The following is a 23,738-nucleotide window of genomic DNA, read 5'->3' on the forward strand; positions in this document are numbered from 1 at the left end:
TTGCATGGCAACCTGTAATTAAATAATTCCACATGAGCATCCCATCCACACATAGCATGTGGGATAACACATTGGCTTCTAGCGTCATTAAATGTGAACCATGTGGGCAGCATTAGAAGAGGGAAGTGCAAGAAGAGGTGAGCTCAGGGAACGGGATGTGAACAACCCAAAGTATGTTGGGAAAGGGTAAGGCAAGGCAGAAGGGAGAGCTGAAGGCTTATGATTGTGAGGAGCTAGAGGGTTTCCACCATCAAGAGATTGTAGGCTTGCCCTAAGCAGGCAGGGAGAGTTTAGCAGCTGGAAAGAAAGACTGGGGTTTGTCCTTGGAGGAAACTTTTCCAGAGCAGTTCTCTTCCAATTCAGCGATAATCTTGCTCCATTTTTCACTGAGTGCTATGGATGTGTCAGGACTGAGGCTGCAAATTGAAGCTGACTTTGTATTACTGGAGTGCAGAAAAGGGTCAAGCTCTCAGAACTGGAAAACATGTTTATGCTCTCATTACTCAGAAATGACTCAACAGATTTTCACTCAAACTTCATGCCATCTCCTCAAAAAACCCATCTTTAGGCTGAGACTAAGCATGAGAAATTTCAGCCTAAATGGAAACTTTTTGATAAAAATTTCAAACATCTGAAAAGAGGTTCAGAGTAAAAAGTCTGGGTCCCCCTTGGCTTTAGTCTGGAGTAATGATGGCAGGATGAAGAGCACATGGGACAAGAGAGCAGGCCAGAGAAACGGTTGCTGGAAAGAAGCGGAGGGATGAGAAAGTGCCTTGGAAGAGGAGAGCAAGAGCAACATAAAATTCAGATAATCTCAGCCAAACACAGATAATACTGAGCCTCACGAATGAGATGCTGTCTCTCTAAGCCTTGGCTTTCTTCTAGACTGGAAGGCACCCTAAATGGTGTGCTGCTAAGCAACTAGAATCCCACATAACGGGGTGATGAGAGAGTCCTATAGGAGTGTGATCATGAAGAGGTAAAAGATCTTCAGTGATTTAGAAAAGGATGTAAAACATTCTGGTATCACTTGTGTTAAATCTCTCTGTAAATTGAACAGACAAATCTCGTATTGTACAAGTCAGCCTGCCATCATGGCCCAAATTCAGCCCTTATTTGAGAAGAGAAAATGGCCCATGTGTTTACGAGATGTTTTTAAAGCTGCCTCTTCAGGCCCTGGTTAATTATTTCATTTCAATAAACTTCATTGGAATCACAAAATATATACAAGTGTTGCCACAGTGAAATGCAATACAAATTTGTTACTTTTGGTGAGCCGTGGAACCTCATCAGCAATCTGATTGTTCTACACCCAAGGCTTTAGAAGAGAGTCTGCCAATGCCATCAGTGCACCACAGGTGAAGTCCTGACCCAGTGAAGTCAATAGGAGTTTTGTCACTGACTTCACTAGAGCCAGGATTTCACCCAATATCTCAGTTTGAAGCTGGACTGAGGGGGGATTTGCAACTACAAGTGGAAAACAAGTGCTGCTGGAGTCAGATTGCTATGACCATTTCAATGACCTTGCTCCAGAAGGGGAGAGACAGGGCAGTGGCTGGGGCAAGGTGTTTATGTTCTAGACAAAATGTTACTGTGTATTTCATTCTTGGCACAGAAGGTGCTTTAAATCCTACTGATGATGGTTTCCTTCTTTTACAAAGATGGGGCTCTGTAAAATCCCTTAGAGTCTGATGGCTCCTTCCCAAAGCCAGACGCACTAGGAGGTGCAGGCTGTTGGCAGCCCTGTGGCCCAGAGGAGCTGTTGACCGTGTTTAGGCCACAGTCCAGCAGGACTTGATTTCATCCAGCAGAAGTAAAAACTGTTTTATTTATTTTGCTGGCCTAATTGGCGAGGGCGGAACATTCATTAGCTGCCCATTCGAGCCACAGCCGCAATTCAGATGCAGGGCCCCTGAATGCATTACCCTGCTCCCGAACACTCCACTCCTGTCTCACACCCATCCATTACAGGAGGGTTGCTGAAGATTCGCCCTGGCAACAGTACTCAACATGCTGCTTCAGGAAATAGTCCGTCTTCCCTGGTTGAGCTCTGCTGGGCCTGATCCTGCCCCCTTCCCAGGCAGGCAGGCTCCTGATGATTGGTGCCATGATGGAGGTGCCCATTGGGGTAGACACTGCACACACTCCTAGAAATGCACGGCCTGGCCCTACGAGCTTGCAATCCTAACATGTCCATGTGAAAACCGCTTGTGTGAATGGCAGGAGCTGGTGACACAGACGCACGGGCAGTTATGGGCTCAGCTGGATGGTTCCAGATCATTCAAATCAGCAACCCCGGCTCCCCTGCGGCCTCACCATCATTGCTCAACATCACCTTGGACAGGCTCCAAGGAGGGATTTGAAGGAGGAGAGGACTGTGGCCCCACAGATCACACAGGGAGGGCATTTCAGGTGGTTCATCATTCTTATTCAAATTACAGTAGCACCTACGGGCCTCAATCAAGGGTCAGGGCCCTACCATGCCAGGTGCGGTACAAATCTAATGAAAGAGACAGCCTTTGCCCTGCCCAGTCTGCAATGCAGGTACACCTGACAAGAAACAACAGACACCCCTGAGGAGGGCGAAATAACTGGAAAATAAGCACCACTCGCAGCTTCCACCCAGTCCTGCCCTTGTCATCTGCACAAATACAAGCTTCACCCAGAGGTTCATGCAGACACTTTGCCCCCTTATTTGCGTAGTTCTAATCAGACTACTGGGCGGAGAGGAGACTGCTCTCACAGTTCCCAAAGGAGGAAGGACAGTCTTTAGTAGACGAAAAGTTCAGGATTAAAATTTCACCGGGATTCTTCACATAGCCTGAGTAAGTCAGAGTTTTCCAGGTTACCGTCAGTCACAGCATTTTGCTTCCTAACTGCGAATGGTAGAATAGAGCCTAGCTTAGTTTGGTTCCCCATCAAAAGAGCAGAAAGCAAGAAGTTCTAATTCATGTGCAGGAGCAAATTTGTCCATCCCTCACAAAAGCCTCAGCTTCCAACACTAACAATGATCCAGGAGGCTTTAAAGTAAATTGTAATGGTGGCTACAAAAATAAGTTCTTCAGAAGTGGCTTGTGAAGCACCCAGTGAGTGCCTGCAGGGCCCAGGTTACAGGGAAGGGAAGTTCTCAGTAACTGGAGGGAGCTTTCAAGAAAAACAGAAGTTAAGCAGTGCCAGCTTGTGGCACAGATTTTCCATCCACTAAAAAATAAAAGATGTGAACTCTGACAAAGCTCCCTGCGGGTGAAATGCCCCCTAAGCAGGGAGCCAGCACAAGACTCGAGCGACTGAAGGGTGCATAGGCCCTGAGTTCGTCCATGCCGCAGAGTAGAATAGCACCCTCTAAGCCTAGTTTTGCTCTCAGAGGTAATACCTTCCAGGCACTTGAAGCTAGCACTTTGCACTTTCAGACTTGTCTTCTGTTCTCTATGTACAGCACCTGTCTGCACAGAAGGTGCAGATACCCTCTCTCAAGATGTAATTTCCAGCTTGAGAAGACATGTCCACACAAGCTGGATGACAGCTAGCACACTAAAAATAGGGTAGTCATAGCAGGGGGAGGGACTGGCCACCCCAAGTACATACCTAGTGTCTAGGACGGGTATGTACTCAGGGCGGGTAGCCCCTCTGCCTACTCACCCTGTCACAGCTAGCACGCCAGCCTGATGATAGCTAGCATGGGTATATCCACACTTTGAGCTGGAGGTGGAATTCCACAGAGACGGAGTGAGCAGAGAGCCTTGGGAGCTGAAGGAGCAGGGGAGCGAGAGGCAGAGAATAAGTTTGGGAATAGAGAAAATAATGCTTATTAGTCAAATCCTGAAGTCACAATTTCTGGTGACTCCCACTGCCTTCAACTGGAGCATTCACTGATGACTAATACTAACACCTCCCTCTTTCATAAAGCTTTCAATCCATAGCTCTCAATGTGTTTTACAGATAAGTATCATTATTCCCATTTTAACAGATGGGGAAACTGAGACCCATAGAGAGAAGTGACTTAGCCAAAGTCATTCAGCAAACCAGTGGCAGAGCTGGTAATAGAACCCAGGTCTCGGGAGGCCCAGTTCAGTGCACTCGCCACTATACCACACAGCCTCCGTTAACAAAGACTTCAGGATCTGGCCACAGGTGCCTGTGCTTGCATGAGGACAGGGGCTGGGGAGGGAGGGGAGAGAGATTTTGGGGGGAAAGGGAGTAGCAGGCAAGGAGGAAGGTGCAGGAGGAAAAACAAGAGTTTATTTTTTTCACACAGGATTAACAACATTCCTCAGAAATTCAATGTTGCCGTCATGTTCTCATTTGTTAACCAGAACCAATTTAATTTTAAATCTACATGCAGAGCCAAAGGCGGGGGGTGAGGGGGAGATATTTTGCAATGGCTCTTCGCTCCCAGTTGGAAGACAGACTACAACTTAACTAGCTTGATTTTTGTTGTAGTAAACAACTCCGCAGGTTCACCATCTCCCAACTGGAGACTTGGAGAGGACGGACCCATTGCTGGGTCTGTCTCCATTTGGTTAACAAATCACTTCAGACTTGTCTGCAGCTGGCATGAAATCCTGTGTCAGGAGAGTGGTTTGTCACACGGAATGCCTCCCTCTTGCTCCATGCCTGCCCTCTGGCACTCTCTGTTTGACGGCTAGTTTGGTGGTTTTTGGAAAAACGGTCTTATTCCCACATTTAACAAAAAGCAGAAAGCTGTTCCCTGTTCACTACCAGGAACACATTTCTCCTATCAGCGCGAGTCTGCTGTGGTTTTATGCCTTGTTGTGACAGTTTGGTAAACAAGCTGATAAAATCAAGCACTTTCCAAAGGAAAAGTTATCGCACTCATGTACGACCCAGCTTGTCAGAGAACTCCAGACACACTGGTTCTGCTTACCATCTGCACAAGCTGATTCAGAATAATATAACAAAGTGTGGTTCCTGATTTCCTTCAACGTAAATAGCCCCATTGAGCTATAAGGGTGTTTACATTCTGGAAGGCAGTCATAGCATTCGTGCTGATTACTCCTCATACCCCATAACCAGAGCCAACCTTCCCACACTGAGCATTGCAGCAACCCTCCTGCAGTCCTCCTCCTTACCACCCCTGCTGGGAGAGGCTGGGGCTCAAATCACTGAGCTCCACAAGCCAATGCACACATCTTATACTAAAAAAGCAAACCCCAGGCTAACATTGTGGTCCAGCAGTAGTGCATTTGTGCCAGCAAGTCAGGACGCAATCCTTTACAAATATTATACAAACAGCCAGCGCTGGCCAAGAGCATTTTATCCAGGAACAATTGTAACCACTGAGATCCAATTCTCCAAACTGTAATATCTGGCAGGCAATGGAAGGAACAGTCACATTTTAAAATGAAATGTTTTTGGTGGGTAAAACTGCACATATTAAGCAACAAAAGGTCAGGATTTTCTCATTACTTTGGTTACAAAAGCAATTTATTTGTTTGTTTCCTGTAGTGTCCACATTGGGCTGGGAGCTGCACAGACACAAAAGAGACACGGTTCCTTCCCTAAAGAACTTATAGCTTGACAAAGCCTAATCTAGGAACAGTAGTTTCTCAGAGTATCAGGGCCAAATTCTACACTCTCCTGGGCAAGAGAAGATGTCCGTCACTTTGAGAAAGAAATGGGAAGAGTCACAAAACCCAAAGGATGCTGAAAGCCCCATCGCTACTTGATGTAGTACTATACTATGCGTTTGCCACTGGTGCAGTGTATGTGCTCTTGGCAGGTAGATCTCTGAGAAAGAGGAAATTTCCACGGGTATTTTGAAATATTTGTTACTGTGGATATTAATTTAATATACTTTATCTATCTGTGCAAACTTTGTTATAAAAGCCCTGACATTTTTCTTTTGTTGCAAGAGACCATTGTTTATTCTCGGCCTGCAGAACTGCAGGAGAACAAGAACTTCCTGAGTCCACAGGTGGAAACAATGAAAGGGTAAAACTGGGCAAATGATCACGCAAGCCAGGTCACACATTCCCATTCTAGTAGATTCAAACCCTCCTGAAAGAATTGCCCTGACACTGGGCGTACTCGCGAGAGTGCAGATACTTGCGATCGGACATTCCGTTTCACGAACCGGAGGGACTGCATTATTGTAGGGTTTTCATCATCAATGATGTGCTACAAGTTCAACATGTTTTGTTTTCACTCCATATAGCACAGTCACTATAGTCATCTCCTCCTGCTCTCTGCTAGCTTAGCACACATCTCCTCTGTCCCTTCAAACAAACTCCCAGTGCAGAACTAGAATTCCTGCTTTCCTGTATCTCTGCTTCATGGACTCTCCATCTCAGACCCAACTCAGCTGAAAACAATTCTCTTCTCCTTTGCATTTTCCACCTCTGCTAATAAGTGTCTCCAAAAATGCTTTACTGAGTTAGTTTGAATGAAAGATGCTGCAGAAGATAAAGTTGTCCTGTATTCTACTTTTCTCTCCTGCAGCACTGAAATGGAGGTCGCGGATTCATTTTAAATGTGTGCTGAAAAGTGTGTGTGCAGAGAAGAGGCCTGCACAGCTACACCAGGAGGATGAGAAGGAAGCAAGTCCAAGTGTGTTTATATTGGCTACTGTTGTTCTGCCAAGTCCATTAGACATAACTGTTTAACAATAAGGGCTTTTTTTTCATGAGCTCTCATCTCATCTTGTGTGAACTTTTGTCTTGAATTTCAAAGCATTCGAGTACTATTTGTATTGAATATTTTTACAGAAACAATGCAAAAGGGGGTTTCAATTTGCATGTGAATGATTCATAGATTCCAAGGCCAGAAGGGATCACTGTGATCATCTAGTAGGAGCTCCTGTATCGCACAAGCCAGAAAACTTCCCCAAAATAATTCCTTGAGTACCTCCTTAGAAACACGTCCAGTCTTGATTTTACAATTGCCAGTGCTAGGAAATCTACGTTCCAAGGGTTAATTACTCTCACTGTTAAAAAATTACACCTTATTTCCAATGTGAATTTATCTAGTGTCAACTTCCAGCCATTGGATCATGTTACACGTTTCTCTAATAGAGTGAAGAGCCCATTATTAAATATTTATTCCCCATGTAGGTACTGATAGACTGAAATCAAGCCACACCTTAGCCTTCGCTTTGTTAAGATAAATAGATTGAGCTCCTCGGGTATGTCTACACAGCAACTAGACAGCCGCGGTTGGCCTATGCCAGCAACTCAGGCTTGTGAGGATGTTTCATTGCCATGTAGACTTCCAGGCTTTGGCTGGAGCCTGAGCTCGGGGACCCTCCTACGTTGCAGGCTCCTAGAGCCCAGGCTCTAGCCTGAACTGGGAAGTCTACACAGCAGTGAAACAGTCCCACAGCCTGAGCGCCATAAACCCAAGTTGGCTGACATGGGCCAGCCACAGGTGTCTAGTTGCTGTGTAAATAAACCCTTTGAGTCTATCACTATAAGGCAAGTTTCTAGGCTTTTAATCACTCTGATGGCTCTTCTCTGAACCCTCTCCAATTTATCAACATCCTTCTTCAATTGTGGGCAGCAGAACTGGATACAGTATTCCAGTAGCAGTCGCACCGGTGTCAAACACAGAGGTAAAATGACCTCTCTACTCCTACTTGAGATTCCCCTGTTCATGCATCCCAGGATCACATTAGCTCTTTTGGGCACAGCGTCACAATGGGAGCTCAGATTCAGCTGATTATCCACTACTACCCCCAAATCTTTTTAAGAGAGTCCCAAGCTAGAGTTCCCCATCCTGTATGTTCGGCCTACATACTTCCTAGATGCATACACTTAGATTTAGCCATACTAAAATGCCAACTGTTTGCTTGCACCCAGTTTACCAAGAAATCTAGATCACTCTGAATCAGCGAACTGTATTCATTATTTACCACTCTCTCAATTTTTGCATTGTCTGCAAACTCTATCAGTGATGATTTTGTGTTTTCTTCCACATTATTGATAAAAACGATAACCTGTGTAGGGCCATGAATGGATCCCTGTGGGACACCCCGGAAACACACTCGCTCAATGACTATTTCTTGTTTTACAATTATATTATGAGATCTATCAGTTACCCAGTTTTTAATCCATTTAATGGGTGACCTGTTAATTTTATATCATTCTAGTTTTTTAATCATCTTCGTATATTATGTCAACACTATTACCTTTATCAACCAAACTTGTAATCTCATCAAAAATACACCACATTAGTTTGACAGGATTCATAAATCATAAGGTCAGGCTTGACAAAGCCCTGGCTAGGATGATTTAACTGGGACTTGGTCCTGCTTTGAGCAGGGGGTTGGACTAGATGACCTTCTGGGGTCCCTTCCAACCCTGATATTCTATGATTCTATGATTCTAAATCCATGCTGATTTGCATTAATTACATTACCTTCCTTTAATTTTTTATTAATCATGTCCCATACCAGCCGCTCCATTATTTTGCCACAGATCAACGTCAGGTTGATAAACCTATCTATAATTACCCAGATTAACCTGTTTACCCTTTTTTAAAATTAGCACAACATTAGCTTTCTTCCAGTCTTCTGGACTTATTGAAAATCAACACTAATAGTCTAGGTGAGCTCCTACGCCAGCTCTTTTAAAGCTCTTGAATGCAAGTTGTCTGGACCTGCTGATTTAAAAATGTCTAACTTTAGTAGCTGCTATTTAACATTCTCCAGAGATACCAGTGGAGTGGAAAGAGTGTTCTGATAAGACTATATCATTGGTTTTCCCCCAAATACAAAATAGAAATAATTATTGAACACTTCTGCCTTTTCAGCATTATTGAGAATTCTACCATTTCCATGTAGTAATGAACCAGCATCATTGTCAGGATTCTTTTTGTTCCTAATATATTTTTAAAACTCCTTCTTATTGACCTTAACTCTGCTGGCTATAGATTTTTTCTGGTGTCCCTGGGCTTCCCTTATCAATTTTCTACAATTCCTAACATCTGATTTATATTCATTGCTATCAACTTCTCCTTTCTTATATATTATTTTATAGCTGCCTTCACTTCCCCTCTAACCCAGGTTGTATTTTTAACAAGCACAGCTCTCTTCCTCAATTGTGGCTTTTTGAGCATCTAGTATGGTGTTCTTAAATGATTCCCAATTATCATTCACATTTTTCTCATTAAATTCTTACATCAAGCTGATTTGGTTCAGAATTGTTTTTAGCTTTTTGAAATTGACCCTGTGAATGCAACAACTATATATTTTACTGGTCTTGACTTTATTTTGCTTGCATATTATAAATGTGATGAAGTGATGATCACTTGTAGCTAAGCTATGTTTAATTTTTGGTTCTGCCTATTAGTTCCCCTTTATCTGTCAAGAAAAATTCTAATATAGAATTCCTCCCATGTTGAGTGCAACACTTTTTTGAGTTAAGAAATTGTCACCTATCATGTTTAGAAACTCCAAGGATGTTTCAGTGCTGGCAGCAGGAGACCCCCAGCAGACATCACTCAAACTGAAGTTCCCCATAATCATGGAGCTTTTCTGCCTACACATTATAGATAGATGTGTAAAGAGGCAGTCATCCTGTTCCCTAATGTGGTTTGGTGGTCTGTAGCAGAGACCAATCAACACCCCATCTTGTGCTTTATCTCTTAGGACATTTATCCATAAGCATTCAAGAGCATTTTCCACTAAGCTATCAGTGACTCGGAAACAGGTATTACCATTTTTGACATATAGGGCTACTCAGCTTCCCCTTTTGGCTACTCAGTCCTTCCTAAGTAGGCTATAACCATTGATTTCAACATTCTACTCATGCAAATCAACCCATCAGGTTTCAGTAATACCAGCTAGACAATTTATGTTCATAAATGAGCAATTCCAATTCTTCTTGTTTGTTACTAGGCTCCTAGCATTGATGTATAAACAATTCAAAAATTTCTTCTCTTTAAATTTGCCTACTTACTCCAAAGTGATGAATTCTTTTTAATTGCTTGTCAGCCCTAGCTGGAATGTATTTCCCACTTGTGATCTTGGAAGAAGAGTCTGCTGAGAGCATCCACAGTCATGTTCTAAATACCCAGGAGATAGGCCACTGTGATAAAAATCTAGTTTTGTATGCACCTATTCCATAGTCTGACAGCCTCAGTGCAAAAGGAGGGGGATCTTGCTCCTCCGTGGTGGTTGATGTAAAATATGCACGATATATTGTCAGTAGGGCTGTCAAACGATAAAAAAAATTAATCACGATTAATCACACAATTAAAAAAATTAATTGCGATTAATTGCACCGTTAAACAATAATAGAATACCATTTATTTGAATACTTTTTGATGATTTCTACATTTTCAAATATATTGATTTCAATTACAACACAGAATACAAAGTGTACAGTACTCACTTTATATTTATTTTTGATTACAAGTGTTTGCACTGTAAAAAGACAAAAGAATTTTTCAATTCACCTAATACAAGCACTGTAATGCAATCTCTTTATCATGAAAGTTGATTTTACAAATGTAGAATTACGTACAAAAAAAGCTGCATAGAAAAATAAAACAATGTAAAATTTTAGAGCTTGCAAGTCCACTTAGTCCTACTTCTTGTTCAGCCAATCGCTCAGACAAACATGTTTGTTTTCATTTCCAGGAGATAATGCTGCCCGCTTCTTGTTTACCATGCCACCTGAAAGTGAGAACAGGCGTTCTCATGGCACTGTTGTAGTCGGCATCACAAGATATTTACGTGCCAGAAGCGCATGTGTCAAACACCATTCCAGGGAAAATGTGTCCATGTTGATGCCGGGTTCTGCTCGAAACCCATCCAACGCAGTGTGGACTGACGCATGTTCATTTTTATTATGTGAGTCAGATGCCACCAGCAGAAGGTTGATTTTCTTTTCTGGTGGTTTGCGTTCTGTAATTTCCGCATCAGAGTGTTGCTCTTTTAAGACTTCTGAAAGCATGCTCCACACCTCATCCCTCTCAGATTTTGGACAGCACTTCAGATTCTTAAACTTTGGGTCGAATGCTATAGCCATCTTTACAAATCTCACATTGGTACCTTCTTTGCATTTTGTCAAATCTGCAGTTATAGTGTTCTGAAAACAACAACAACATGTGCTTGGTCATTTTCCGAGCCGTAACATGAAATATATGGCAGAATGTGGGTAAAACAGAGCAGAGGACATACAATTCTCCCCACAAGGAGTTCAGTCACAAATTTAATTATTGCATTATTTTTTAACGAGCGTCATCAGCATGGAAGCATGTCCTCTGGAATGGTGGCTGAAGCATGAAGGGGCATACGAATGGTGGTTAGCATATCTGGAACATAAATATCTTGCAATGCTGGCTACAAAAGTGCCATGAAAATGCCTGTTCTCACTTTCTGGTGACATTGTAAATAAGAAGATGGCAGCATTATCTCCTATAAATTTAAACAAACTTGTTTGTCTGAGCTATTGGCTGAACCAGAAGTAGGACTGAGTGGATTTGTAGGCTCTGAAGTTTTACATTGTTTTGTTTTTGAGTGCAGTTATGTAACAAAAAAAATCTACATTTGTAAGATGCACTTTCAGAACAAAGAGATTGCGCTACAGTACTTGTATGAGGTGAATTGAAAAATACTATTTCTTCTGTTTATCATTTTTACAGTGCAAATATTAGTGATCAAAATATGCACTTTGATTTCAATTATAACACAGAATACAAGATATGAAAATGCAGAAAAACATCCAAAATATTTAATAAATTTAAATAGTCTCTTGTTTAACAGTAAAAAGAAAAGGAGTACTTGTGGCACCTTAGAGACTAACAAATTTATTAGAGCATAAGCTTTCGTGAGCTACAGCTCACTTCATCGGATGCATTTGGTGGAAAAAACAGAGGGGATGCGATTTAACAGTGCGATTAATTGCGAATAATTTTCTTGAGTTAATCGTGTGAGTTAACTGACAATTAGGGCTGTCGATTAATCGCAGTCATAATTTTTATGTGTTTGCCTTTGAGTTGCAGTAGGACTCAGAGACAGGCATATCTGACCTCTCTAAGCTCCAGAAGATTGATATGTAGCATCGTCTCCTGTAACGTCCACATGCCTTGGATTGTATGAGTATCTAGATGCGCTCTCCAGCAGTGAGGCATCCGTCATTATAATGACAGGTTTCAGAGTAGCAGCCGTGTTAGTCTGTATTCGCAAAAAGAAAAGGAGTACTTGTGGCACCTTAGAGACTAACAAATTTATTAGAGCATAAGCTTTTGTGAGCTACAGCTCACTTCATTGGATGCATTATAATTATAATGACCATCAGGGAAGGATGTGTGAACGGAAATCTTGTGCACACATTGTGATGGTTCTTCCACCAATCAAGCGATTGTTTCATGAAGGTAGGTAGGAAAGAAGCGTATCTAGATTGTGTCTGGTGGATGAATAAATGGTTCTGAGCCACCCTTGGAGGCAATGACTGTTCTGTCACAAGGGTGTTGGACACTATGTGACCCAGTAATTGAATGCAGGTACACTCTTCCTTTCATTGAATCAAGATGTGCCCTCTGAACTCTAGGTTCTGTACTGGTGTCAAAGTGAATTTTTGTATATTCAGTTATATGCCCAATTGGATAAATAGGCCTATGGACTCGGAAGTTGCCTGAGATGTCAGCTCCAGGGAGTGGCCCTTTAGAAACTAATTGTCCAGGTAAGAGAATACTAAAATAGCTTTTTTGCAGAGTTGGGCTGCCACCACTGAAATGACCTTCAAAAACACCCTCGGGGCAGATGATAGGCCAAAGAGGAACACTTGATGATATTGGAAGTGATCCTGACCAACAATGAAACAGAGGAATTGTTTGTGGGATGGATTGATAGTGATGTGGAAATAATGGCTTGAAGGTCGAGGGCTGAAAACGAACCCGCTTGCTCTAGTGAGGGAATCATCACTGCAAGCATCACCATTCTGAACTTCTGTGCCTTCACATAGGGGTTGGGTAGCCTTAGGCCTACGATGACTTTTCAGCCTCCACTCTTTTTTGATGCTGGGAGTACCTTGAATAAAACCCCTTCCCTTTGTGTTTCAAAGGGACTGATTCTATAGCTCCCAGGCGTAAGAGAATGTCTATTTCTTGATTAAAGTATGCTCTTGTGAGAGGGGTCCCTGAAGACGGACAGGGAAAAGGGGTTCACTGCTAGAAGTGAAGTGGATTTCGTAACATATGGAGATGATCTCCAAACCATCCCGAGGTGCAGAAAGAATAGCAAACATGGCAGGCGACCAGCTTGGCTTAACAGTGAAATCTTCGGGGAGCTTAAACTCAAAAAGTAAGCTTACAAGAAGTGGAAACTTGGTCAGATGACCAGGGAGGAGTTTAAAAATATTGCTCGAGCATGCAGGGGTGTAATCAGGAAGGCCAAAACACACCTGGAGTTGCAGCTAGCAAGGGATGTGAAGGGTAACAAGAAGGGTTTCTACAGGTATGTTAGCACCAAGAAAAAGATCAGGAAAAGTGTAGGACCCTTAATGAACTAGGGAGGCAACCTAGTGACAGATGATGTGGAAAAAGCTGAAGTACTCAATGCTTTTTTTGCCTTGGTCTTCACAGACAAGAGCAGCTCCCACACTGCTGTCCTGAGCAACTCAGCATGGGGAGGAGGCGAGCAGCCCTCAGTGGTGAAAGAACAGATTAAGGACTATTTAGAAAAGCTGGACATGCACAAGTCCATGGGTCCAGATCTAATGCATCCGAGGGTGCTGAGGGAATTGGCTGATGTGATTGCAGAGCCATTGGCCATTATCTTTGAAAACTTCTGGTGATCAGGGGAGGTCCTGGATGATTGGAAAAAGGCAAATATAGTGCCCATCTTTAAAAAAGGGAAGAAGAAGAACCCGTGGAACTATAGCCTCATCTCAGTCTCTGTAAAAATCATGGAGCAGGTCCTCAAGGAAACCATTTTGAAGCATTTGGAGGAGAGGAAGGTGATCAGGAACAGTCAACATGGATTAACCAAGGGCAAGTCATGCCTGACCAACCTGATTGCCTTCGATGATGAGATAACTGGCTCTGTGGATATGGGGAAAGCACTCGGCATGATATATCTTGACTTTAGCAAAGCTTTTGATACAGTGTCCCACAGTATTCTTGCCAGCAAGTTAAAGAAGTATGGGCTGGATAAATGGACTATAAGGTGGATAGAAAGCTGGCTAGATTGTCGGGCTCAACAGGTAGTGATCAACAGCTTGATGTCTTATTGGCAGGCAGTATCAAACGGAGTGCCCCAGGGGTCGGTCCTGGGGCCGGTTTTCTTCAACATCTTTATTAATTATTTGGATGATGGGATAGATTGCACCCTCAGCAAGTTTGCGGATGACACTAAGCTGCAGGAGAGGTAATATGCTGGAGGGTAGGGATAGGGTCCAGAGTGATAGACAAATTGGAGGATTGGGCCAAAAGAAATCTGATGAGGTTCAACAAGGACAAGTGCAGAGTCCTGCACTTAGGACAGAAGAATCCCATGTACCGCTACAGACTGAGGACTGACTGGCTAACCACATTTCTGCAGAAATGGACCTGGGGATTGCAGTGGATGAGAAGCTGGATATGAGTCAGCAGTGTGCCCTTATTGCCAAGAAGGCTAAAGGTATATTGGGCTGCATTAGTAGGAGCATTGCCAGCAGATCAAGAAAAGTGATTATTCCCCTCTATTCAGCACTGGTGAGGCCACATCTGGAGTATTGTGTCCAGTTTTGGGCCCCCCACTACAGAAAGGATGTGGAGAAATTGGAGAGAGTCCAGCGGAGGGCAACAAAAATGATTAGGGCGATGGGGCACATGATTTACAAGGAAAGGCTAAGAGAACTGGGCTTGTTTAGTCTGCAGAAGAGAAGTGTGACGAGGGATTTGATAGCAGCCTTCAACTACCTGAAGGGGAGTTCCAAAGAGGATGGAGCTCGGCTGTTCTCAGTCGTGGCAGATGACAGAACAAGGAGCAACGGTCTCAAGTTGCAGTGGGGGAGGTCTAGGTTGGATATTAGGAAACACTATTTCACTAGGAGGGTGGTGAAGCACTGGAATGGGTTACCTAAGGAGGTGGTGGAATCGCCATACTTTGAGGTTTTTTAAGTCCCAGCTTGAGAATGCCCTGGTTGGGATGATTTAGTTGGGGTTGGTCCTGCTTTGAGCAGGGGATTGGACTAGATGACCTCCTGAGGTCTCTTTCAAACACTAATCTTTTATGATTCTATGATAGTTAGCTAATGGAACAAACAACATTTGGAAAGCTCATTAAGTGGTCCACCGAGAACCTCAGCAATTTTCAAGTGATCAACAACAAAAAAAGTTTAAGAACCACTGCCCTAGAAGATCCTGGCACTTGTGATCTTTATCGTGAGATGTGGATTTAGCGTAGTGCTGCCTACCATGTTCATTCACCGCATTCACTACTAGAGAGTTAGGTAAGGGATGGGAAAATAAAAACTCAGTCCTTTGAGGAGATGTAATATTTCTTGTCCGCTCTTCTACATGTAGGTGGAATAGAAGCTGGTGTATGCCAAATGATCTTTGCCAGATCTAGGAGATCTAAAAGAGCCTCACTGACAGGAAAGGCTATATAGGCCACTGAAGGTGAATGAAGGATATTGAGCAGCTTTTGATGAGGCTCCGTAACCCCCTCAAGGGGAATCTGCAAGGAGACTGCAACTCTCTTGATCAGATCCTGGAAGTGTTTAAACTCACCCACCAGGAATGGGGGAGGAGGCATGACTGCTTCATTGGGGGATGAAGAGAAGTGCTGGCCTCAGGTGAACTGTCTTCATTAGCTCTAGCCTCCTGCTCCTTCAAAAATTCCTCTTGAGGATCAGGTCTCCCAGGGGCAGGGGTGACATCAACTGTTCACATCAATGATGGGTGGCACTGGATGCCCTGGAGAATTGTTGGTGATAAGCAGCCCAAGAGTCCCAATATGGCCAAGGAGGATGAGCATAAGGTACAGGCAGAGGCACCCAAGGGTGCTCAGACAAGCGAGGCATTGGTGGTAATTGTGGGCCACCAGCAGTCTCAGCTTCAGCCAAGACCTCTGGGAAGGGAACTCTGAAGCAGTGAGGAGGAGAACCCTGGACCGACACTTGTGAGACCAAAACAAGGTCCTCCTCAGAATCCTCTTCCTCTGGTTCACTCAGAAATGATGGAGTGCCTGGAGAAATCCGAGGTGACATAATTGGCACTCAGGTGATCTGGATGTCCTCGATACCAGCAGTACATCAGAGCCGAGGACCTGTGAGTCGGGAGTCTCGGATACAGCCAGGTCCCAAGGAAAATGGAACTCTGGTTGTACTGTGGCTGACAAGTGTGCCAAAGTAGTCATGGCCAGGTGCGTTGATGGTACGATGGTCTTTGGCAGTGCCAAGTGCTTCGTGTGCTCGAAGGGAGGTGAAGTTAGAGCCAGAGCAGGCTTCTTTGGTACCGAGGGAGCAGAGGAAGAAAAATTGTTTTTCTTAACCTCTAAGGATAGGACAAGAAGCAATGGGCTTAAATTGTATACAGAAAGGAAAAAGAAAAAAAAAATCTTACAGGAAGAAGCTAGAATAAAAGGAACTATTGACTATGAAAGAACTAACACGAACACTGTTAACTAACAGTGAGAGACATTAGCGTTGAGGAGATCTCAAAAGGACGAGGGCTGGAGCTACGTCTCTGGTTGAGGCAGTTGAGAAGGAACTGAGGGCAGTTCACCCGCGCAGTGCTATATAATAGCAGGAAGACGCACAAGGCTGACTAACACACACGTGAAGGCCGAACACTAGACATTGCTATGAGAAATCTCTAATCGAGGGCACAGGGGGCAATAGCGCACCTAGAGTGGAGCACTTGTAGGGACACTACTTGAAGAAAAAGGTGAAGTCCCATCGAGGTTAATGGGAACTGGGACTTTTTACATCAGGGTTGAATTTGGCAGCATCCCTCTGTCCATCGTAAAGCCTGTCACAGGAGCAGTTTGATTGAGACCTGAAAGATGAAGGCCAATGGGCTTGCTGAAGGAATGTGGCAACAGTTTATTGTTAGGGAGACAGCGCAGGCCAGAAATGTTCCTGGTTCCCAGCCAATGGGAGCTGCGGAGCCGGCCCTCGGGGTGGGGGCAGCGTGCAGAGCTTCCCTGGCCACCCATGCATCTAGGGGCTGCAGGGACCTGGCAGCTGCTTCTGGGAGATGCAGGGAGCTAGGGCAGGCAGGGAGCCTGCCTTAGCCCTGGGCCCCCCTGCACTGCTGACCGGCCTTTTAACGGCCTGGTCAGCAGTGCCAACTGGAGCCGCCAGGGTCCCTTTTCGACCAGGCGTTCCAGCCGAAAACCAGACACCTGGCAACCCTAAAAGGAGCTTACATCAGTTTGGCTTATTTGAATAAAAGAAAACAAAGTGATAGAATAACTGCCTAAAGATGAGCCCTAAGGCAGGCAGAAGAGAGCTCTGGAGTGTTGAGCTAATTAAGTTAACAGCCATAAGTACCGGAACCTTCCCAGGTAACCAGCACTATAGTTAATGCTGCACGTGATGCAAGCAAGCCCCTATTTTTGATACACACAGTAACTTTCTGAAGTGTTTCCCTCTGAGGTGAAGCTCTCCAAGCTTGAGTCCCTCCCAAAGGTGCATGTTGGGGAAGTTGAGGAAAGTGTGTCCAGCTGCTTTGGACTTGGGTGACTAAGGAAAAAAAAGGTGTGCTCAACATTAAAAAGCCTAGCCAGTAGTTAGAGCATGATGGAATGTTGAAAAATTCAGCTTAGGGCTCTATTGTGCACTGTGTAAGTGCTGGCTGAGGGAACGGGAGCAAGGACATTAACTGTATGTATAGGCGTTAGTGTGGAAACCTCAAACATTAGTTAGTTTCTCTTCTCAACATCCCCTTTTGCAAATGGGGATCTGAGGCACTGGGGTGGGGGGGAGGTCACAGAGGGAGTCTCTCTCCATGTGAAGAGAAGAACCCAGATCTTGAGTCTAGTGCCTTAACCACAAGACCATCTTTCTCATTCTCAAGCCTCAGTTACTCATAGAATTTAAGGCCAAAAGGGGCCATTGAATCATCTGGTCTGACCTCTTCCTTCATAACACAGGCCATTAAGCTGCACCAGTTACCCTGTGTTGAGCCCTGTAACTTGTTTCATTAATGCTCATTTTCCACAAAGGCCTGCAATCTTCATCTGAAGACACAGAACCATAGAATCACAGGGTTGGAAGGGACCTCAGGAGGTCATCTAGTCCAACCCTCTGCTCAAAGCAGGACCAATCCCCAACTAAATCATCCCAGCCAGGGCTTTGTCAAGCCTGACCTTAAAAACCTCTAAGGATGGCGATTCCACCGCCTCCCTAGGTAACCCATTCCAGTGCTTCACCACCACTTCCTAATGAAAACGTTTTTCCTAATATCCAGGAGAGAAATAATCCACCACTTCTCCTAGGTGCTTGTTCCAAATGGTGAATTACCCACACTGCTACAAATTTTAACTGGAATTTGTCTTACTTCAACTCTCAGCCATTGGTTCTTTCTCTGCCTCTCTCAGATAAAGAACCCTTTAGTACCCGGTACTTTTTCCCCGTGAAGGAACCTATACATGGTGATCAACTCACCTCTAATCTTCTTTTTGATAAACTAAATAGATAAAAACTCTTTAAATCTATTGCTGCCAGGCACTGTCTCCAGCCCTCAAATCATTTGTGTGGCTCTTCTCTACATCCTCTCCAATTTTTTGACATCCTTTTTAATGTGGACACCAGAACTGGATGCAATACCCAGTATCAGTCTCATCAACACCACTTACAGAGCTAAAATCACCTTCCTGCTCCTATTGACCATTCCTCTGTGTATACATCCATGGAGCGCACTAGCCCTTTTGGCCACAGCCTGGCACAGGGAGCTCATGTTGAGTTGCTGACTATTGTGATCCCTAAATCCTTTCCAGAGTCACTGCTTGCCAGGATACAGTCCCCCATTCTGTAGGGATGGCCTGCCCGCCATGTTTCTAGGGGTATAACTTTGGATTTGACTGAATTACAATGCATTTTGTTTGACTAGGCCCAGCTTACCAAGTGATCCAGTCTTCTTTGTAAGACTTCTTTATCATCTTTATTTACTGGTTTGCCAATCTTTGTGTCATCCACAAATTGTATCAGCAGTAATTTTATATACACACCCAGAGTTGTCCTCATTGACAGCTACTTATTTAATCCATTTAATGAATACTTTATGGATATTGTTCAGTGCTAATTTTTTAATCAGAATGTCGTGCAGTACTAAATCAAATGCCTCACAAAAGTCTAAGTATATTACGTCTATACAGTTACTGTTATCACCCAAACTGCTCATCTCATGAAAGAATGAAATCAGGTTTGTTTGCCAAACAAGCATGTTGACTGACATGAATTGTATTCCCATCCTTTAATTCTTTATCAATTGAATGTTATATCTGTTTTTCTACTATTTTGCTGGGGATCAGCTACAAGACAGATGTCTCCATAGTGCTCAGGAGAGCACGAAGGAGAGAGCCCAGAGATGTGAGATGTGGCCCCAGGTAGTTAGCCAGTATTTGAGGTCTTGATGGGTTGTTTCTATGAGGAGGAAAAATGGTTTTATGAGTCAGTTCTATTCTTTGGAGCAATCCTGTTTATTTACAAAGAGTGGAAAGTCCTGTTTTCCTGAACAGAGTAGGAATAAAACAATAGCAGGCAGTTTCCTTGCTCACCATTTCCAAGCCTGCTAATTCAGCAAGTTCTGTGCCTCAAAGGTGCTCTCTCTCTCTCTCTCTCTCTCTCTCTCTCACACACACACACAGTTGTAGCCAATCAATCCCCTTGCCCCCCTGCACTTGCAATCAGTCCCTGGGAACCTTCTCAACCACTTTAGGAATTAGTCACCCTTCCCCTACACCCCATTGCCTTGGGCGATGGCTGCCTATTGCTTTCAGCTATCACTACGTAAAGGGGCATTTAATTGTGTGTTCCATTTAGCGTAAAAGAAGGGTGCTTAGCATACTCATCAGATTTGACCCATCTGTAACTGTCTAGTGTGATAGGGTCGAGCCAAATGGCTAGAGGAGAGTGATAAAAGGCAGATATATTGGCCCCAGGTTAAGCAGGTCCCTTTTCCCTGGGTAAGGAAATAGGGGCGGTTCCAGAACAATCAGGAACTTGCTGGAACCAATTAAGGCAGACAGCCTAATTAGGACACCGGGAGCCAATTAAGAAGCTGCTAGAATCAATTAAGACAGGCAGGCTAATCAGGGCACCTGGTTTAAAAAGGACCTCACTTCAGTCAGTGAGGGGCGTGCAAGGAGCTGAGAGTGAGAGGGCGTGCTGCTGGAGGACTGAGGAGTACAAATGCTATCTAGCATCAGGAGGAAGGTCCTGTGGAGAGGATACAGAAGGTGTTGGGAGGAGGCCATGGGGAAGTAGCCCAGGGAGTTGTAGCTGTTGCACAGGCATTACACAAAACACTGTGGACAGCTGTGATCCACAGGGCCCTGGGCTGGAACCTGGAGTAGAGGGCGGGCCCGGGTTCCTCCCATCCCCCCAACTCCCTATTGGATACAGGAGGAGTTGACCTGGACTGGGGGTCCCACCGGAGGGGAAGGTCCCTGGCCTGTCCCCCAACCCACCAGGTGGACCAGCAGAGACTGCGGGGAATGTTCTCCTCCCTTTCCCCATGCTGGCCCATGATGAGGGGAGCTGAGTGAACGGCAGGTTTGAGCCACTAGCAAAAGTGGCCAAACTGAGGGCTGCCGTGAATCTCTGGGGCGAGCAAATCCGTCAATAAGCGCAGGACCCACCAAGGCAGAGGAGGAACTGTGTCACACTACACATCAAAACCACACTTTGTGGCAGTCACCATCACCTTCCAGGGTAATCTGTGGCTTGACATAAGCCTGCAGCCCTTCCAGAGTTCCCTGTCCGCACACTCCCGTGCCCACCACAACCCCACACACCTTGGCAGGAGAGCTGCTAGTATCCAATCCCTTCCCAGTTACCAAAACCCTACCTGCCCCAAATTATACCCTTGAGACCCCTACTACTGAGCACTCAAGTGCTCTAAAAATCCCTACTCCACTTGCTAAAACCCTCCTGCATCAGTCCCCAAAAAGAGAATCATCCTGATCCATCCTTCAATCCATGCTCTGAAAACACTCACATCCACCTGAGGCTCTGCATGTCTGATTTTGTACACAGACCTCAAACTCTAGTCACAGCTCTGTAGTGTACGGCTTACACACGAGACCTCAAGGGAGCAAAGCCTGCCACTTACAGAGCATGACCACTCAACCATTAGCACCTCTAAGTTGGTTAATACAGAAGCTGCAGTTAGATGGCAGGGCTACAGACACATTCTGTGCTCCTTCCCAGAGCAGCCAACAAGAGTGCTTGGCACCACTTTGCTTCAGCCTGCCCTGGGTAATGAAGCGCTATAGCTATGGGATGGTTGCTCGTCCGAACACACAATTAGTATTGCCCACCCTGTGCCTGCCTCCCTTAGATACAACCAGCTTGTACTAGAGAGTTCACCTGAGTGAGCCTTCGCGTCTGAGTGTGTGTGTGCTCATATATCATACGTATGTATTAGTTACCATATATAAACAGTATGCACCACAATTCTAGGAGGTGCAGAGACAACCCTCAGGAACACAAGACCTTCAGAATGCCAGGAATACAGGATGTCCACTGCCTGGGGAGAGGAAGTAGGATTGACTCCACAAAAACAAACATCTCCAATTTGATGTCAAAATAAACTGATACAAAAAGATGGGGAGAAACGAGATGAGTTATTGGCATTTTACAAACACCACTTAAAATCACAGGATCAATGGAACCAATGTTAAGGCACCATTGGAAGCACTGCAAACGCTTATCCATCTGGAAACCTTAATTTAAACCCGCTTCTGTAGCAGATGACTGGTGGAGAGGCTAATGTGACACCAATTTTTTTAAAAAGCTCCAGAGCCGATCCTGGCAATTACAGGCCAGTGAGACTGACTTCAGTACCGGGCAAACTGGTTGAAACTATAGTAAAGAACAGAATTATCAGACACACAGGTGAACACAATTTGTTGGAGGAAGAGTCAACATGGTTTTTGTAAAGGGAAATCAGGCCTCACCAATCTACTAGAATTCTTTGTGGGGGTCAACAAGCATGTGGACAAGGGGGATCCAGTGGATACAGTGTACTTAGATTTTCAGAAAGCCTGTGACAAGGTCCCTCACCAAAGGCTCTTAAGCAAAATGTGCTATCATAGGATAAGAGGGAAGGACCTCTCATGGATTGGTAACGGGTTAAAAGATAGGAAAAAAAGGTAAGAATAAATGGTCAGTTTTCAGAATGGAGAGAGGTAAATAGTGGTGACCCCCAGAGGTCTGTACTGGGATCAGTCCTAGTCAACGTATTCATAAATGATCTGGAAAAAGGGGTAAACAGTGAGGTGGCAAAATCTGAAGATGATTCAAAACTACTGAAGACAGTTAAGTCCCAGGCAGACTACGAAGAGCTACAAAAGGATCCCACAAAACTGAGTGACTGGACAATAAAAGGGCAGATGACATTCAGTGTTTTGTTAAATGCAAAGTAATGCACATTGGAAAACATAATCCCAACTATACATATAAATGATGGAGTCTAAATTAGTTGTTACCACTCAAGAAAGAGATCTTGGAGTTATTGTGGATAGTTCTCTGAAAACAACCACTCAGTGTGAAGTGGCAGTCAAAAAAGCAACAGAATGTTGGGAATCATTAGGAAAGTAATAGATAATATAGAAAATATCATGTTGCCTCTATATAAATCCAGGGTATACCCACATCTGAATACTGCATGCAGATCTGGTTGCCGCATCTCAAAAAAGATATATAGGAATTGGAAAAGGTTCAGAAAACAGCAACAAAAAATATTAGTGGTAAGGAATGGCTGCCATATGAGGAGAGATTAATAAAACTGGGACTTTTCCTCTTGGAAAAGAGACGACTAAGGGGGGATATGATAGAGGTCTCTAAATCATGACTGGTGTGGAGAAAGTAAATAAGAAAGTGTTATATATTCCTTCTCATAACACACGAATTAGGGGTCATCAAATGAAATTAATAGGCAGCAGGTTTAAAACAAACAAAAGGAAGCATTTTTTCACACAATGCACAGTCAACCTGTGGAACTCCTTGCCAGAGGATGTTGTGAAGGCCAAGACTATAACAGGGTTAAAAAAAGAACTAGATAAATTCATGGAGGATAGGTCCATCAGTGGCTACTAGCCAGGGTGGGCAGGGATGATATACCTACCCTCTGTTTGCCAGAAGCTGGGAATGGGCAACAGGGGCTGGATCACTTGATGATTTCCTGTTCTGTTCATTCCCTCTGAAGAATCTGGCACTGTCAGAAGACAGGATGTTGGGCTAGATGAACCATTGGTCTGACCCAGAATGGCTGTTTTTATAAACTTTGCTCACTTATTCTTCCTTTAAGTTCTACAATACTAATGTTTTTTCTTGGTGATGGTGTGATTTCAGGAATGAAACTTCCTGAAACAGAGAAGCTGATGTCCCACATATCAAGATTAAAGAAGCAGACACCAGATGCAGTAGGATTAGTCTGAGAATTATTCTTAGATACCTAGATCAATGGAAATTCATTGCTAGGAAAAAGATACTTTAAAACAGTGTTTCAGCTAGCTGTATGGTGAAACACTACACTGAGATGCAATAGAACATTAATTCTGCTTTCTAATTATATAGCCAGATCATTTACCTGCAACATGCTCAGGCAGAGACCTTTCAGAA

General features: G+C 44.1%; 1 protein-coding gene across 2 annotated transcripts in view; it reads right to left on the reverse strand.

Moving 5' to 3' along the window:
* The window catches only part of HPSE2 (heparanase 2 (inactive)), a 318,946-nt gene that overhangs the window by 154,230 nt on the left and 140,978 nt on the right, over positions 1-23,738 (reverse strand). The window lies entirely within an intron of this gene.

This window comes from Dermochelys coriacea, chromosome 7 (assembly GCF_009764565.3).
Source record: "Dermochelys coriacea isolate rDerCor1 chromosome 7, rDerCor1.pri.v4, whole genome shotgun sequence".
In the NCBI taxonomy this organism is placed as follows: Eukaryota; Metazoa; Chordata; order Testudines; family Dermochelyidae; genus Dermochelys; species Dermochelys coriacea.